General features: G+C 36.6%; 1 pseudogene; it reads left to right on the top strand.

Annotated features, from left to right (window-relative positions):
• Nucleotides 1-5,690: 5,690 nt before the first annotated feature.
• LOC121400789 overlaps nt 5,691-16,964 on the top strand; it is a 191,765-nt pseudogene continuing 180,491 nt past the window's right edge.

Below are 16,964 nucleotides of genomic sequence, written 5' to 3'. Positions count from 1 at the left end.
TTGTATTGCCATGGCATACATAATCACCTATAAGCAGTCGCAATAGTACATGAAGCCAAAGAGACACATACTCTGAAGGACCCTAGGCATGCAATACATTCCCTAAGATTTACTCATCCTAAATATAAAAGGCATACATACAAGTTATCAAACATCCGGTGAAAGCCAATCTATGTGTGGGGTAGGTGAATTTCCGGGTCTGTTCGAATAGGAGTCATTGTGTAAAATCCACAACGACCAGGTGTTATTGAACTTAGCAGGGCAGCCCCTGACTGCATAAATTTGTTCCAGAATAGGTAGGGTTTGTTCTACCAGACCGATCCAGAAATGCAATGTAGGCGGCTGCTCCTCTTTCCACTTAATAGCAATGGCCTTTTTTGCCTGAAAAAGTAAAAAAATAAGCAGAGTCCTTTCCGAACGTGATATCACTGTATCTGAAAGATAATAGAGAAGGAGAACCGTTGGATGGTGCTCTATTGGCAAGGCCATTAGCTGTGTGAGGTAAGTAACAATATCAGTCCAGAACCGGTGGATCTGTGGGCAAGACCATATCATATGAAAAAAGTGAGCCTGAGAACTTTTCATCAGTAGTTGGCCAAGCCCCCCGCTCGTTCCCTATTTCTTTATAAGCAATTACAGGCTTAATAATGGAAGACAATACTAAGCAGATATAAAAGACGAGGAGAATAAAATGTTGAGTAAGGATTGGAGGAATAAGGGTTTGGAAAGTGGGCCCATGGTCTAAGGTTTTCTGGTGGGCCCCTGGCATCCCAGTCCGAAACTGCTCTATCGCCAGGCGACTTTTTGCTCTGGTGAAAGGCCATTACTCCGCAAATTCAGTAAAGTGCGGATTTTACTTGACCTTACCTCTTTCCCCAGATTTGACTTCGCCACCTCAGACCAGGCAAAATGCTTAAAAGAAGCTAATCTATAAAGGCGGATGTTTACGTTTGTAGCCAGAGAATTACTTCTTGCTTTGGACTGGGTTTTAGAACTCTGACAATTCAGGGGCTCTCCATGTGCAAGACTAGAATGTCACTATGTAAAGCACCAACTATTTTATAGTTCCAGAAATTTGTAGCATAGCATGATGATTATGATTTATCTGATTGTGTTTTATTGATTTGACTGATTGCAGTTTGATGTGCTCGGGCTTATACAGTTTATATCTCACCCCAGAGGCCTAAAAAAACATGTTTAAATTGAATATATATTTTATATGGTTCCATTTTGAAGGTATTTTTATTATCCAGACCTTGTTTGTAAAGCAAAACTCAGAGAGAAGGCTATTTAAAATAAGTGAGGTCATTTATTAGACAAAGAAAAACAATACAAGAGTTTTGCTTAGGAAGGTGTTGCAATTACACCACAATGTAGCAGTTAAGTGTGACAGGAGAACTTCCCAAAAACACTCTTAGCTTTTATCCCTTTTACCAAAAAACTTCCCAAAAACACTCTTAGCTTTTATCCCTTTTAAGGGCAAAGGGTACACGGATATACCATACATAGTCAAAGCCCTCCTTCTATATTGGGAGGCATGTAAGATTACTATAGTAAATATTGCAATACCTATTGCACCATTTATGGTTCCTTGATTCCAACATACACAAACCATAAAATCTATGTCTGCTAGTTTGAGCCAGGATGGGCGTCTGTAGTTCTGAAGCAACACTTCTGTATCTAACTGCTGTTTGACTTCTGTCTGCAGAGTCTTGACCTTTGGTCAGAATGCCATTGTATGATTACATGAGACCACTATCTGCCTCCGTTCACCTATCACCTAGGTCTGGCCTCTGTAGGGGTAGGTCATAAAATACAGATGGGCTCTGCTGTGTCTGTCATGCAATTCTTGGGAGCCACAATTGTGCTTAGGGGCTACCACTGTGTCTTTCATGAATATCTGGGGGGCTATCGGGGGGGGGGCCCAGTAGTGTGCATGTCAATCCAACAAAAAAGGGGTGTGCTTTTCTTAACAAGATGTAACTACAAAATGAGCATGACAGCACTTTAAGCCACTGTTCATTAGGTTCTCTTTCAGTTTTTTTTAATGTTTATGTTGGGAGGCATGCACAGGTACACTCACATACATACACAACATTATTTGTAACCCTGGATATTACTGTACTTAATGCAAGGCCTGTATTTAAGGGACACTGAGAGATTTTGTGACATGCCCAAGACCCCAAATAACCGAGGTGGAGTGAAACCCAAATTACCTGTAATCAGGGGCCAATGACTTGCCCTCCGCATTTTTGTCTTCTTGTAGTATGTATGTGTTGATAAAAGGTAGGTATGATTACCACTGTTAACATTCACAGATGTAAACAGTTGCAGAACTTTTTAATATAATGTTTTAATAATACAATATACTATGTTATAAAACCTATTACAATGAAAAATCTAAATATGAAATGGTTATCATTTCTGCAGATGCTACACCATTATTTGACCATATTAGCAACTCATTTTCGATCAAAATAGTGTCTTGATCTACCACACGGGAGCACCATTGCTCCGTGAATCGTTCGTTCTAATTTGACGGCTAGAGAAAAAAAAAAAAAGGTTTTGAAATCTATTTGAGCAGAGATGGATATTAGAAAAGGCAAGCGAATGATTTGTTGTTATGAATAAAATAATGGTTTGGGGATTACACTGTTTATTGTTTGATTGAATTTATGTTGCTTGTTACTTCTGTATTAATGCAATACAAGGCTCCTTTAGACTGTGGGTGGAAGAGCAGAATGCAATGTTGTTTTGTATTGATGTAGTCTCGCCTGGGACATCTAAGAAAGCAGAAAATAATAATCCTGTTGGTAAAGCTGAGCTTGCTTATTTCTTTTCTGTACTTGTCTGTAGTTAGGCACAGTGTACCTCTAACAGAAGTGCAGTAGTCCCGGGTACTGACAGTTAAATGTTGGGACCATATGGTTGCCATTAAAAGGGCTGGGGTTTGCTTATCTGACCATTAGTTATTAAACTGCACATCTGTATTGCACATAGTTCAACTTCAAGGCCTGCTGAACTTTGTGTACTGTAATTGTTTGGTGCAAAAATAAATATTTTTTTCAATAAGAAGTTTACATACACTACACAGGTGTACCGAGGTTGTATATAAGTCAATGGGAGAGGTCCATATCCTATTTGGAAGTTTCTTTGGTCTGCCCTGGAATTAGCCCAAAAATCTGACTATTTTGGAGTTTTCGGTCAAAAATCTGAAAAATTTGGGATCTTTGGGAAAAAGCTTGGAAAATCGAGCGATTCGGATTTTCACTTGATTTTTTCATATATATCCCAATCCAATTAAATCGTGATTTTTTTTTATAATAAATAAGGTCCAATTGTGGATTCTAGTTTGGTCTGACTTTATTAATTGCAATAATCGGAAAAATACGGATTTTGATAAATAGGGCCCCCAAGTCTTGGAGTTAGGTAATTATTTCTAGTATCCCAGGAAGTATAGTTTAGGGTTACAAAGCACTCTCTTTGGAGCTTAATTTTTTTAGTTTAGTACATGCCTAGATAATCTTTCCAAATAATATTCTACTATTAGAACTCCACCAAATGCTAGATTTATCTGTGTTCAAAATATAATGTATCCTCTGGTTTTATACTCATAGCAGCAACTGCTATAAAAATGCATCTTCCTAGTGGAAGAATAATGTTTTTCCCCTGCAAATTATAGTATCTTTGCAATTTATTGAAAATAATAACAAAATAGGGAAATGATCTCTTCAACATATTCTACAGGAGAAAAATACATCAAGGCTCCAATCTGGCACACATCATTATTATGTAAAAAGAGATTGGGGCAATTTATTTGATTAATAGGTTAGTTGCGACCTTCCCAAGTTCATGGATTTATAGAATATGAATAAGATATATAAAGAGCATAATAAAAGAAAACGCAGGGAAACAAACTGGGGGCTGGCAATAATGCACTGTGCCATATATGTCAAGTTTCCACATGAACATTCTGGCCAGATGTCTTAGGTATTTTACCCTCTTTTATTAAAAAAAAAAAAGTGATAGCTGTGGACACCCTGACACTTTTGCTTCCCTTTTTTTGCCTTTTGTGCATCTGTCCAGGGTCTTTGTAAATGATGTGAGTGATTTGTATTTTGCACGCGCCACTGGTGACCTGCGATTTTGTGCAGTGCAGGGGCAGGGGACTCAGAAAAATAAAATGCTTGCGGGTAGGGCCCACAGGCTCCTCTCCCACTAGTTACCAACTGGGCTTAGTTACAAAAACTGTGTTATATCTACCGCATTCCCTCAAATATACTCCTACTGCAATGGTGGTATTGGTCCTCCATTGACCCGGCAAAGTCCCTTAGCAATACCAATTAAATTCACGGATCCGCACACACTATTCTCTGCAGTCGGGATGTGGCCCCTCTTTTTATTATTATTATTATATCACCAACAAGATCAATGTTATCGGGGGGTTTAACCTCCCTTCATCAGGATAAAATCTCAAGTGCAACAATCACCTTTATGAGCATACATTTTTTTAACCCATTAGTAATTCGAATCCAAGAGTCTCGCAACTAGAGTGTCCAATTTCAATAAAAAATCTCTCATATTATGCAGTAGTTTCAAAAAGAACTAGTCATGCTGCTATAGAATAGTGGGATGTATATTTTTAACACTCAAGTTTTTTTTTTCTCTTCCAGAATCATTGTGGACTTTTACTCAAGAAGACATGTAAAATTCAGAGGTTTAAGCTGGCCATAGATGCAAAGATCTGATTGTACGAATCTCTATTTTGTATAATTTTCGGGCCGCGTGTGGAGTGTAACAAAACTCAAGGTAGATGGCACTTCTGGACAAAGTTTAATATGGCAGGTTGCTGGACAGGAACCTAACGCGTTTCGGAATCAAATCCCTTAGTGTGGAGTGTCTTGACATTTTTTGTGAGATCTGTATTGCCAGCAGGTATAGGTTAAAATGAAAAACTGTGGCAGTATAAAGAAGTATATAGTAAAAATCTATTGTTTGGATATGTCCTAGTGAAAAAATATAAATGGAAGTTTAAAACTTTATTTTGTTTTTTTCTGGGATCCATTATCCAACCTGCTATCCAGAAAGTTCTGAAGTACAGAAAGATCATCTCTCATTAAATCTATTATCCAAACAATCCAACATGTTTCAAAATGATTTACTTTTTCACTGTAATAATTAAACAGTACCTTGTACTTGATCCCACCTATATAATTTATCCTTATTGGAGGCAAAACCAGCCTTTTATTGTTTACATTTTTTCTAGTAAACTTGAGGTATGAAGATCTGAATTAGATCCATTATCTGGAAAACTGCAGATCCTGAGCATTCTGGATAACAGGTCCCATACCTGTGCAGAAATGTGTGTATCATATCACATTCTATTAAATTCACAGAATATAAATATATCTATAAGCCCTGTGCTCTAATATAATATGCTTATCATTGTTTATCAGAAGAGTCAAAAATGAAATGGATATAATTATCGCCATTTCTCTTGTTAGGCATCAACTATTTTAAGGAGCTTGGATTCTTTCTTGAAAAGCACAGAACCACAGATAGTGAGTATAACGGGAAGAATAGGACACAGGATCCTTTATGAAGATGATGCGTCTTTTTAATAAGGTGATGATAGCATATTCTACATGTCAACACTGTAACTACTCATGCCTTTTCATAACAATGCCAGCATGGTGGAGCAGCATGAAGACAAAAGTATCAGAATACAACAAGAAGCTGACAGGGTAACAAGTGTATAATGCTATAACTTTTCTTTTTTTCTGTTTTATGTGTTACAACCATCACCAGCAGAGGCACTTGCTAAGGTCTTATGTGACTTTTTACTGTCCATGTTATGTGTCCATGTGTTATGTTATATTTGGGGGAATGTAATAAAAATCGCAAGGAGCAAAACAATTTGCACCAATAAGAATAAAAATCCTCATCTCGCAATGTAATATTGTTTAGGGATGCACCGAATCCACTTTTTTCTTCGTGAATCCGAATCCTGCTGAAAAAGGCCGAATCCTGGGCGAATCCCGAACTGAATCCTGGATTCGGTGCATCCCTAATATTGTTACTTAAACTGTTATTACATTGCGAATTTTAATTGTGCACTCATAAGAAGTGCTTGAAGGGGTCGTAATCTTTTGGAGCAAACATAACGACTTTTTCAGCAAGACGTTTTATTACATTGACTGCGGATTGGCGCAAACTATAAAATTCACATTTTAAACTCTAAAACCATTAATGTCAAGGAATTTATTAAAAGATCGGAATATAACAAGTGCAAATGCAAAAAATTAATGATGCACTAAAAACATGAATACCTCAAAAACCTCTAAAAATCCAAGTTTTTCAGACAATTCCTAGTAAAAAAAAAAAAAATCTGAAAACCTCTAAAAGTCCAAATTGATTAAAAGTGGTGCAATTTAGAGCAGAGCAGGTCCCATTGATTACTATAGCACCTTGGCAAATTTTAATTGATTTGGTACAGGTATGGTTCAACATTACCCGCTTGCAGCGCAGTCCGACATAGCCACGGGAGGCAACGGAGATAATATCAATGCAGCTTTATTTCAACATATTCAGTGGTGATACAAACTCTGAGGAAGTGCCCGGTCACGAGGGCACGAAACGTGTTTGTTTTGCACACCCACCACTGTTTGTATCACAACTGAGTATGTTGAAATAAAGCTGCATTGATATTATCTTCGTTGCCTCCCGTGGATATGTCCGACTGCGCTGCAAGCGGGTAATGTTGAATGCTACTAATGGAGTACTTGGTGGAAGTTGGCAAGATCCCGCGATAGCTTGCGACCGACGAGGAGAAGCAGCATAAGTGGTTTTTCACAGACGAGGCTGACAGAGAGGACTGAGCTCCGCCATTACCGCTTCTCTGCACTTGCTGGCATTGGTACAGGTATGGATCTATTATACGGAAACTTTTTATCCAGAAAGTTCCGAATTACAGAATAAACATCTCCTCTAGACTCCATTATAATCAAATAATCCAAATTTTTCTCTGTAATAGTAGAACAGTACCTTGTATATGATCCAAACAAAGATATAATTCATCTTTAACGGAAGCAAAATCGGCCTATTGGGGTTATTTAATGTTTACATGATTTTCTAGTAGACTAGGTATGAATATCCATATTATAGAAAGATCAGTTATCCGGAAAACTCCAGGTCCCGAGCATTCTGGATAACAGGTCCCATACCTGTAGTAAAGGTTTGTGTGGTAATTTTTTCACTTTAATAAATCTTACTTTTTTGGAGCTTTTAAGAAGTATAGGAAAACCAAGTTTTTGAGATTCATGGAAACAATTTGATTGCTGGTAAATTGACCCCTTAGATTTCCACTTTCAAAGAGTTGAGTTTATTTATTTTTTGCTTTCTCAGAATCAGTTGATCTGAATCCCCGTATATAGCAGTTTACCAGCTTCATTATACTTGATTGTTAGTGTTGAAATATAGACACTCTTACAGGAGTTTTGCAAAAATTACAGTTCATCTGATCCTGACATGGTTGAAGGCCTCAAGGAGAGCGAAAATGTGGGTTCTTAAGTCTCATGCATGACATTATATGATTATGCTAAAAGAATAGTGTCAAGATACAAGTTTATTAAAGGACATTATAGACAAATAGCAGGAGACCTTTTTACCCAGAAAGAAGATCACCACACCCGAGGCCACCCCTTGTGACTAGGGGAAAATAACTTTTATTTGAAGCAGCATAAGTGGTTCTTCACAGTGAGGACAGTGAGGTTGTGGAATGCACTGCCAGATGATGTTGTGATGGCTGATTCTGTTAATGCTTTTAAGAGTGGCTTGGATGATTTATTTAACAAGCATTAAATCCAGAACTATTGTGATACTAAAAACTAAAGTTAGTATAGGGGGGCCATTTACTTAGCTCGAGTGAAGGAATAGAGGAAAAAACTTCGAATTTCGAATGTTTTTTTTGACTACTTCGTCCATCGAATGGGCTACTTCGACCTTTGACCTTTGATCGTTCGACTATTCGACCATTCTATAGTCGAAGTACTGTCTCTTTAAGAAAAAACTTCGAACCCCTAGTTCGCCACCTAAAAGCTACCGAAGTCAATGTTAGCCTATGGGGAAGGTCACCATAGGCTTTGGTAGCTTTTTTTGTTTGAAGAAAAATCGTTCGATCGATGGATTAAAATCCTTCGAATCGAACGATTCGAAGGATTTAATCGTTCGAACGAACGAATATCGCTAAATCCTTCGACTTCGATATTCGAAGTCGAAGGATTTAACTTCGACAGTCAAATATCGAGGGTTAATTAACCCTCGATATTCGACCTTAAGTAAATTTGCCCCTAGATATGAGTATATATAGTTTATATAGTATGTATGGATGCTGCCCCTGGTCATGTGACTTGTGCCTGCACTTTAGGAGAGAAATACTTTCTGGCAGGCTGCTGTTTTTCCTTCTCAATGTAACTGAGGGAGTCGCAGTGAGACTTGGGTTTTTACTATTGAGTGTTGTTCTTGGATCTACCAGGCAGCTGTTATCTTGTGTTAGGGAGCTGTGAGCTGGTTACCTTCCATTGTTCTTTTGTTTGGCTGCTGGGGGGGGAGGGAGGGGGTGATATGACTCCAACTTGCAGTACAGCAGTAAAGAGTGATTGAAGTTTATCAGAGCACAAGTCACATGACTTGGGGCAGCTGGGAAATTGACAATATGTCCAGCCCCATGTCATATTTCAAAATTGAGTATAAAAAAATCTGCTCTTTTGGGAAATGGATTTCAGTGCAGAATTCTGCTGAGCAGCACTATTAACTGGTTCATTTTGAATTTTTTTTTTCCCATGACAGTATCCCTTTAAACATTTAAATATGAAAGGATTGATAATGGTTTACTAAGTCAAACCTATCATAACATTCTGTAAAAGTTGCTGTCCATTAATCGATTTTCTCTGTGTCTTCCCACTATTGCTGGTAAATAATAGTTCTCATAGATAGCAATAGAAATAGACTAGGCTATTGCATATGCATAATAATCAGACAATTGAAATACATTAACATTTGAATGAAGTACCTCAGAGATATTGCCAGCCTTTCATTTTGGCATTAGGGAGAGTTATACAACACACCTTTTTTTATAAGCATACTTATTCCTTTCAGTTTTCAGATAAGAGAGGTATCAAAGAAAAGTACTTTTACAGGATGTGTCAACAAGATAGATTAATCTATTTCTATTGGGAATCTTTGTGACAATATAAAGAGAAAATGGATGTGACTTGATCTTGTTTTTTATTGATATTTTGCTTGTCACAGTTGTGAAGATTTATTAAGAAACCTCCAACTTGTGTGGCTGAATGTGGATTCAATGCTAAAAGAACAAGCCATGTGGAAAAGCAAGCTGTGGCAGAACATGGAGACGGAAGAGTTGTACAAAAAAATGTCCTGCAGTTGAAACTTCTGCAGTGTCTGAGCAGAGAAGTCCGGGAATGGGATGTCTACAAACAAACTCTGGAGGCTGTCAATTTTATACATGTAAATATTACATGTTTTGAAAGGAAAGTTTATTAGGGGCTTTATTTATAGTATATTGCTTACTGTCCTATGAAAAGAATGGAAATTGATTTTTACAACATAAATGATATTTCTTTACACTAATAAATGTATAAAGGACAAGATTTGCTAACTAGTTAAATAGTTTGATGTTTTGTGGGAAGCTTTATTAACTTATTTATTGAAAGTAACGAATGGAAGATAAAAGGTAGAGCAGAGACACTGGATGGGGGCAGTATTTATAAAGCATTTCACCCCCTTTGTATTCGTTGTTATAAAAGCATTGTGTAGAAATCAAGACAGATAGTACAGACACACTAAGTATATGTTAACAAGAGATATCAAACAAAATCTTAAGCTTGAGAACAAGGCAAAGGGTAATATTTTTTCTTCTTAATTTTCGTATCGTGCCATTTCTGTATGTAATATTTCTTTTTTATTTGGAAATATTAAAGTGAACTTGTTTAGATGACATTGCCATTGTCAGAAGACCTTAGTAATCCAGCAATGCGAACAAGACATTGGAAACAACTGGTTCGGCAAACTGGAGGGATGCTCTGTGTTACAGCAGATAGTTTAAAGGTAGTGATGCTCCTTGACCTCTTAGCCATGGATTTACAAAGTTAGCAACCACTAAAATTACAATTCTTCCCCAGATCCTTAATTTATTTAGAACATTACAGATACACATCCCCCCAACCTGCCTTAATGAATTACAAAGAATACAAAAAACCTTTATCTGGAAGGGTAAGAAACCTAGATTGGCCTTCAAAACTCCCCACACACATAGGCGGACTGGGCATACCTAACTTCTACCTATACCACAAGGCTTCCATTCTCAAAAATGTGATAAGAATGCATACTGCCCTGGGGCATAAAAATGGGTAGATATAGAAACTCACTATTTGACAGACCATACAATGGCTTATATCCTATAGTTTCCCCCAAATCGTGCCCACCACTACCAAACATCCTACCAATGACAAAGCTACTCCTCCAAAGCTGGGACAGTTGCTGCAAACCATACAATTTTGGGGATTTCCCATCAACTCTCACCCCTATAACTGCCCTCAAAACCTTGATCCCAAATATTAACCTAGGAGAACTGTTCAGCAAAGGTGTAGGCACCTTAGGAGACTTATACTTTGCTAATACATCAAGGCCCTTTGAAGACCTCCAAAGGAAATACCAGGTGTCAGACAACGCAAGGTAGCCATTGATGCAGATAGCCCATCTAATACAATTAGGAGCACTACATTAATGAAATGTATCTGTAGGGAAAGCAGATACAGAAAAGAAGTACTCTCAGATTGTTATAGACTACTTATGCAGAACAAGACCTAAATGTCCAACTGACACCACAACAATGGGATAAAGTAATTACAGCATGCAAGGGATATTAATATTGAAATTAACAAAAAAACTGTATACACTGTATAGATCCTACTTATAACAACAAAATCCACATTTCAAAAAATATTTGCATCAAACATAAACCAAGCAGTCTGCATTTATAAGTCAAATAGTACTTATTGGAACTGTCTATGTGCATCTTTTCAGGTTTCTGGTCCACCCAAATCTCTCCACTGCTGCCTTGTGGGAATGAGTTACTTTTAATAACTGTATGTTTCCTGGATACAAGTTTCCCATTTGAAGAATAATCTTGGTGCAGCATCATTTTACCATAATCCAGTCCATATTCATTTTAAGGCCTATCAGAACAAAATTTCCTTTTTAGTCTGGCAATTAACACCTGTAAATAGTTTGTGTTTTGTGTGCCCCATACAATATAGACCATAAGGTTATATCACAGCTTCGTAATGTTTAACTCTTGGGATTTGCTTATACTATGAGTTTTTTAATGTTTAATTTTTTGGCCCTGTTAAAATAATTTGGTACAGATTATATCATACCTAATGCATTGTATATACTGTAAGTTGTACTGTTTGCCTTACATCAACTAGTAGACTGAGAAATGTTACTAATTACAGTATGAACTGTTGGTACATTTATTTAATGGTAAACTACAATAATGTAATCCTTTAATTGAAAAATGAAAGCAGTATATTTGTTTTTACTTTCTTGTCCTGAGAAACACAGATTCTATATTTTTGGAACTTGAGCACCATCAATAGCTTTATGCAGCCTTATGCAGCCTTATGCAGAAGCTGGCTCTTTCTTGGATGAGCTGTATAAATGGCACAGAAAACTCAAGGTTATGGAAACAACTGTTCAGCTGTGGCTTTTAGTGCAGGTAAAGTTGACTCAGCTTGAAGAGGTCGGTTTTCCTAGTCATATATCTGTGCAAAAGTATATTACAACTGGTTTTGTGAGCACAATATCAGCATGCAATATTGTAAGTGCATGCTTATTTAAATTTTAATTAACCTTGTTCTAAGAATATTATAGCCATCTGTGTTTTTTCAAAAAAGAGCTGGAAAGTGACCATATATGCAACAAAGCTGAAGAACTATCATTATCATTAGCATACTGTAAACATAACTAGGGATGCACCAAATCCACTATTTGGGATTCAGCTGAAACCCCGAATCCTTGGTGAAAGATTTGGCCGAATACCGAACCGAATCCTAATTTGCATATGCAAATTAGGGTTAGGAAAGGAAAAAAATCTTCTTTTGTGACAAAAAGTCACCTGATTTCCCTACCCGCCCCTAATTTACATATGCAAATTAGAATTTGGATTGACCAGGCACAAGGATTCGGCCGAATCCAAATCCTGCTCAAAAAGGCAGAATCCTGGCCGAATCCCGAACTGTATCCTGGATTCGGTGCATCCCTAAACATAACATTATTTCAGAGAAATTAAGCTTCATAATGGACCTACTATTTGCTTAAAGGCTTCTCTAACAATAAATCTCGAAAATTTGCAGGTGTTTTCTACCCTTCCATATCGTGTTGCCATGCCAAGAGAAGCTGTTCTTTTTGCTGATGTCCACCATCATTTTTATCACCTTGTGAAATCTGTGGAGGACAATCCAAACATACTGCAGACTTGTATGAGAAGAGGTGAGACAATCCTCAGATTTATTATAAGATATAAATCTATAATGAATTATTACTTTTTCAATTAATCTGTATTTTACATCATAGCAACAGCTAGCAGAAAACAGCATAATAACAGAAATGCTATACTTGCAGTAAATAGGCATGCATTTCTACACTGGGCCATGGTTCTCTTCCTCATCTGTCCAGGAACAAGGGAAAATATGGCAAGGTTTTACCTTCCCACGTTTTGTCTTTCTGGTAAAAATTGATTTGTTTTATTCTGGAGAAATTATCATTTAAAAAAAATACAGCTAAATACAATATGTGAGATCTGAGACTGTGGACTAGCACTCACACAATAACTGTGATGGTTTTTAGCAACCTTGATCAATTTGTAATATAGTATACAAGGTAGAAATGATTTTCGTTTACATCTTGTCAATATAGAAATATGGTAAAAAAGTCTTATAAACGTTTCTTCCTTTTCTTGAAGAGTAATTTATCATGGTGGTATATATATTTTGTAATCTGTATCAGCAGAATATTGATATATGTTTTTATTTTGCAAAGGCTTAGAGCCATAAGGTTGAAAATGAAAACAGAAAGTGAGCAAATATTGTGTTCACTTGAGTACAGCTAATATTTCCAGCAACTTTCTCTGACACCTAGTTTATTGGTTTGCCTTTCCTGTATTTGCCTTCAGGTTTACAGTCTCTCCTTGACATGCTGAACTAAAAATTAGAACGGTGCCAGCGAGCAGTTCGACATCACTTGGAGCAAAAAAGACTGCCTTTCCCATGGCTTTTTTTCCTGTCTGTGGAGGATATTTTAAAATTGTGTGCTATGGGGAGTATTACTTCCATATTCCATTGCATATTTTTGAACGTGGAATATTCAACTACAGAAAAAAATGTTTTAGTTTAAAGTTAGCAAATTTCACCAGCAAGAAATAAAAAATCTAGCATTGTATGTGAATCCAACACATATCTAGTGGCAAAGAGCTTTAAAAAAAAATGAAAGTACTCGGTTTTAATGAAAACCCAATTTATTATAAAGCCCCTTGTCTCCCAAGCAGACCAATAACAATTATGTATAGTTTTATAGAGATTGCTACCTGTATAGGTTAACCCCCCTCCCAAAGCACCGGATTAGAAATACACTTTTGATTGAAATTCCAAAAATCCACAACTTTAACCCCAGACAACTATATATTTTAAGTACTATTCCCAAACTATCCAACACTTCTCTAAAAGTAGTAATAATTTGTGACATTAAAGAATTCACTCACGTGTCCATAGGTACAACAGTAAAATAGGATTACCAGAGCATGTTATGGGGGTTATTTACTAAACCCGAATGCAAAAATCACAGAAAAATTTGTGATTCTTTTTTATAAAATCGGACTTAATCACGATTCTTTTGGAATTTATTAAATCCCAAGGAAGGAAAAGTCTGAATCAGAAAATCTGGTATCTCAGACCTGTCAAGGTTGCATATAAGTCATTGGGAGAAGTCCCACTGATTTCTTGATGGGCGCTGGGTTTCATGCAATACCCTGACATTTTTGGAGTTTTCGGCCAAAAATCGGAGTCTTTGGGTGAAACATCTGAAAAATCTTGAAAATCCGATGGAAAATCTGATGGAAAATCTGAAAAAATCATGAAAATCAGATTTTTTCCCGCAAAGCAAATTTTTGGGAGAATGTAATAATTAAGTGTTAAAAACCCAAGTGGATTTGATCGGAATTTGTAGAAGAAAATATTGAGATAAATTAGGACATTGATAAATGACATTGATAACCCCCTAAATGTAGAGGCTAGAGAATAAAAAAAGCATATATAATTTTTTGTGGAAGACACTTCACTTGTATATAAAACAACCCGTGTGCAGTGGAGTAACTATAGAGCAAGCAGACTTCATGGTCGGGCAGGAAACATGGGATTGGCTTACTCACCCTCCCCACAGCTCTTCTTATTTAAATTGTTGCACACTCACCCGGTGCAAGTATGCAATGGGGGAGGGGGTTGTGGTGAGGGAGGGGTTTGTGAGCTGGACCATTTATGCATGCCAGTTATGCATGCTGCTCCCCTCCAAAGATTTTTTTGGTGGGGAACACAGCGTACACGCCACTGCAAACTACAAACCTTATGGTCTAAATTACAGGCAGAATAGGCTATATGGTTACTAAACCATCTAGCCTTAAAGCACCTTAAAGTAATAAAAACTGTGTATATATGTGTAAACCTGTACATTTTATTTATGCCTAACTTATATACAGTAGGTTTGTGTGTGGATTACTAATGTGGGGCAACTGGCAGAAGATGCAAAAGGGGTTCAAGTAATTGTGGAGGGTTGACATACAAGAATTTCAATCAACACATTTTTGTCTGCATACCTACCTGGGCCCTGGGTGTGCTAGTTCTCTTTTTTTTTGTTTACTTGTTATTTAGGGATGGGGAACAAGTAGGATGCTAAGGTTGTAAAAGTCAGCCATTGGCTCCTTGACCATGCACTGCTAAAAATCATACATTTTACTGGCAGACTGAGCCTTTACTGCCCAGCCTGGAAATTGTACTATTTCTGTTGCAGATAAGTGGTTAAAATGGTCCACAGCTAAACTTTTTCACTGATGCCCATTCCAATAGGGAGAGAGAAAGAAAGAAACTACTGAGTAGTACAGAATATGGCTGGGGATTATGATTATAATCAGATAGAGAGAGAGAAAGAGAGAGAGAGGGGGAGAGATAGAGAGAGAGAGAGAGACATATCAAAAGCTTTATATTAATTTATATTATTTTCAAATTATCAGATCTTCCATTTTTTAAAGTTGCTCTTTAATCAAACTATGCTCTGTAAAGTTGTTTCATATTTACACTTTTTATCCATTTGACCCATTTGCAATAAGGCATTTTTTTATTCATCCAAGCGCGGATTATGATTTGCAAATCATCAGATACATCTAAATTTTAACTGACAGTAAAAAACTATCTACCAGTGATTCAGTATCACAGTTTTATTGTTTTGAACAGCATGGTGTTTATCAAACTGCACGTATATTATTCCTTCTTGGAGCTCTCCCGGCATTTAATTTCATCTTGGGCTCAGTTACGATCATAAATAACACTGGAGGCATCTCAGGTCACTCTGCAGTTACATATGTTAATTTGTAATTCAGGATGTTTCCTTCCTCGCTTCCAGCATATTCCCCTTAGCGTTTTCTGTTGGATACCAACATCAAAACTCGGCATATGCACAAACAACAGCTGATGGTTTCAGCAGGGCAACTGAAATCTTAGTATGTTCACAGTAGTGTTCTGTCAGTCACAATAATCTAACCATCAGTCTGGTATTATTATATTCAAACGGGTCATCCTAAAAATAACAAAAAAAATGGTTTAGGATTTGTATTTATAAAAGAGATTTTCTTTTTATTATTATTAGGTTCTGCTTAATAAAAAAAAATGATGTTACAGAATGCTCTAATACAGGGCAGTGGTATATGAAGTGTGATTTATATAGTACACCTTTTATAGAAACCTTGGTATTTGCTCTGTCACTGTGATTAAAATAATTATAGGGATCATTTATGAAAACCAATTCAAGCATTATTTAGTGATACCAGGGTTTATAGAAACCTCACAAAACCAGAGAACCAATTAGCAAAAGTTGACAGCAGCAGCCCGAAAGACACTATTACAGAAATGGCTTTCTTCTGAAATTACTCATACTGTATAAACTTTAGTAAAGCAAAAGTTGCATCAAATATCTAATCTAGATTAAATAGAAATAACTACCAAGTAAAAACAAAACACCCAAAAAAATGTTGATACATGGTCCACTTATATATATTCTCCTCCACTCTCTATTAGACACCTAACTGTTTGCACGTTCAAAATACAACATAGTATGACATAGAATCATTATGATCCAACCCAATTATTATAAAAATGCAGCAATACTTTCAAGACATAAGTCGAAGAAATAATGAACTACTAAATCCCCCCCGGAATTCAGTCCTTGGACATATTGCTGGCTTCATACATATCATAATATATAAACCCAGGACTGGAAATCTTGTTGAAAATGAGTCAATTATTATGTTATGTTATATTCTATACTGTTATTTCAAGAAATACTTACTTTGTTATTATGTTACTTATTTGAAACTTGAATGTTGGAAAGCTTTAATAAAAACAGTTAAAAAAAATCCAACTTCAATGTGCAAAGTGAGTCACAAATTGTCGTAATTATTTACTCATAATGCAATATTCTCCCCATGATTTTAGCATAGTTAGAGGCACTTGTGGTTTTAAGCAGATTGGGTGCAGGTTTTGTCATTTTTAGATCGGGGTTGCTTCACTTCTGGAGCTTGTGTACAGAACGGTGTTTGAATCTGATTAGAGGGGTTGTAA

The sequence above is a fragment of the Xenopus laevis genome, chromosome 2S (genome assembly GCF_017654675.1).
Source record: "Xenopus laevis strain J_2021 chromosome 2S, Xenopus_laevis_v10.1, whole genome shotgun sequence".
Lineage (NCBI taxonomy): Eukaryota > Metazoa > Chordata > Amphibia > Anura > Pipidae > Xenopus > Xenopus laevis.
The sequence above is the reverse complement of the archived record's forward strand: the minus strand, read 5'-3'. Positions and strand labels throughout refer to the sequence as shown.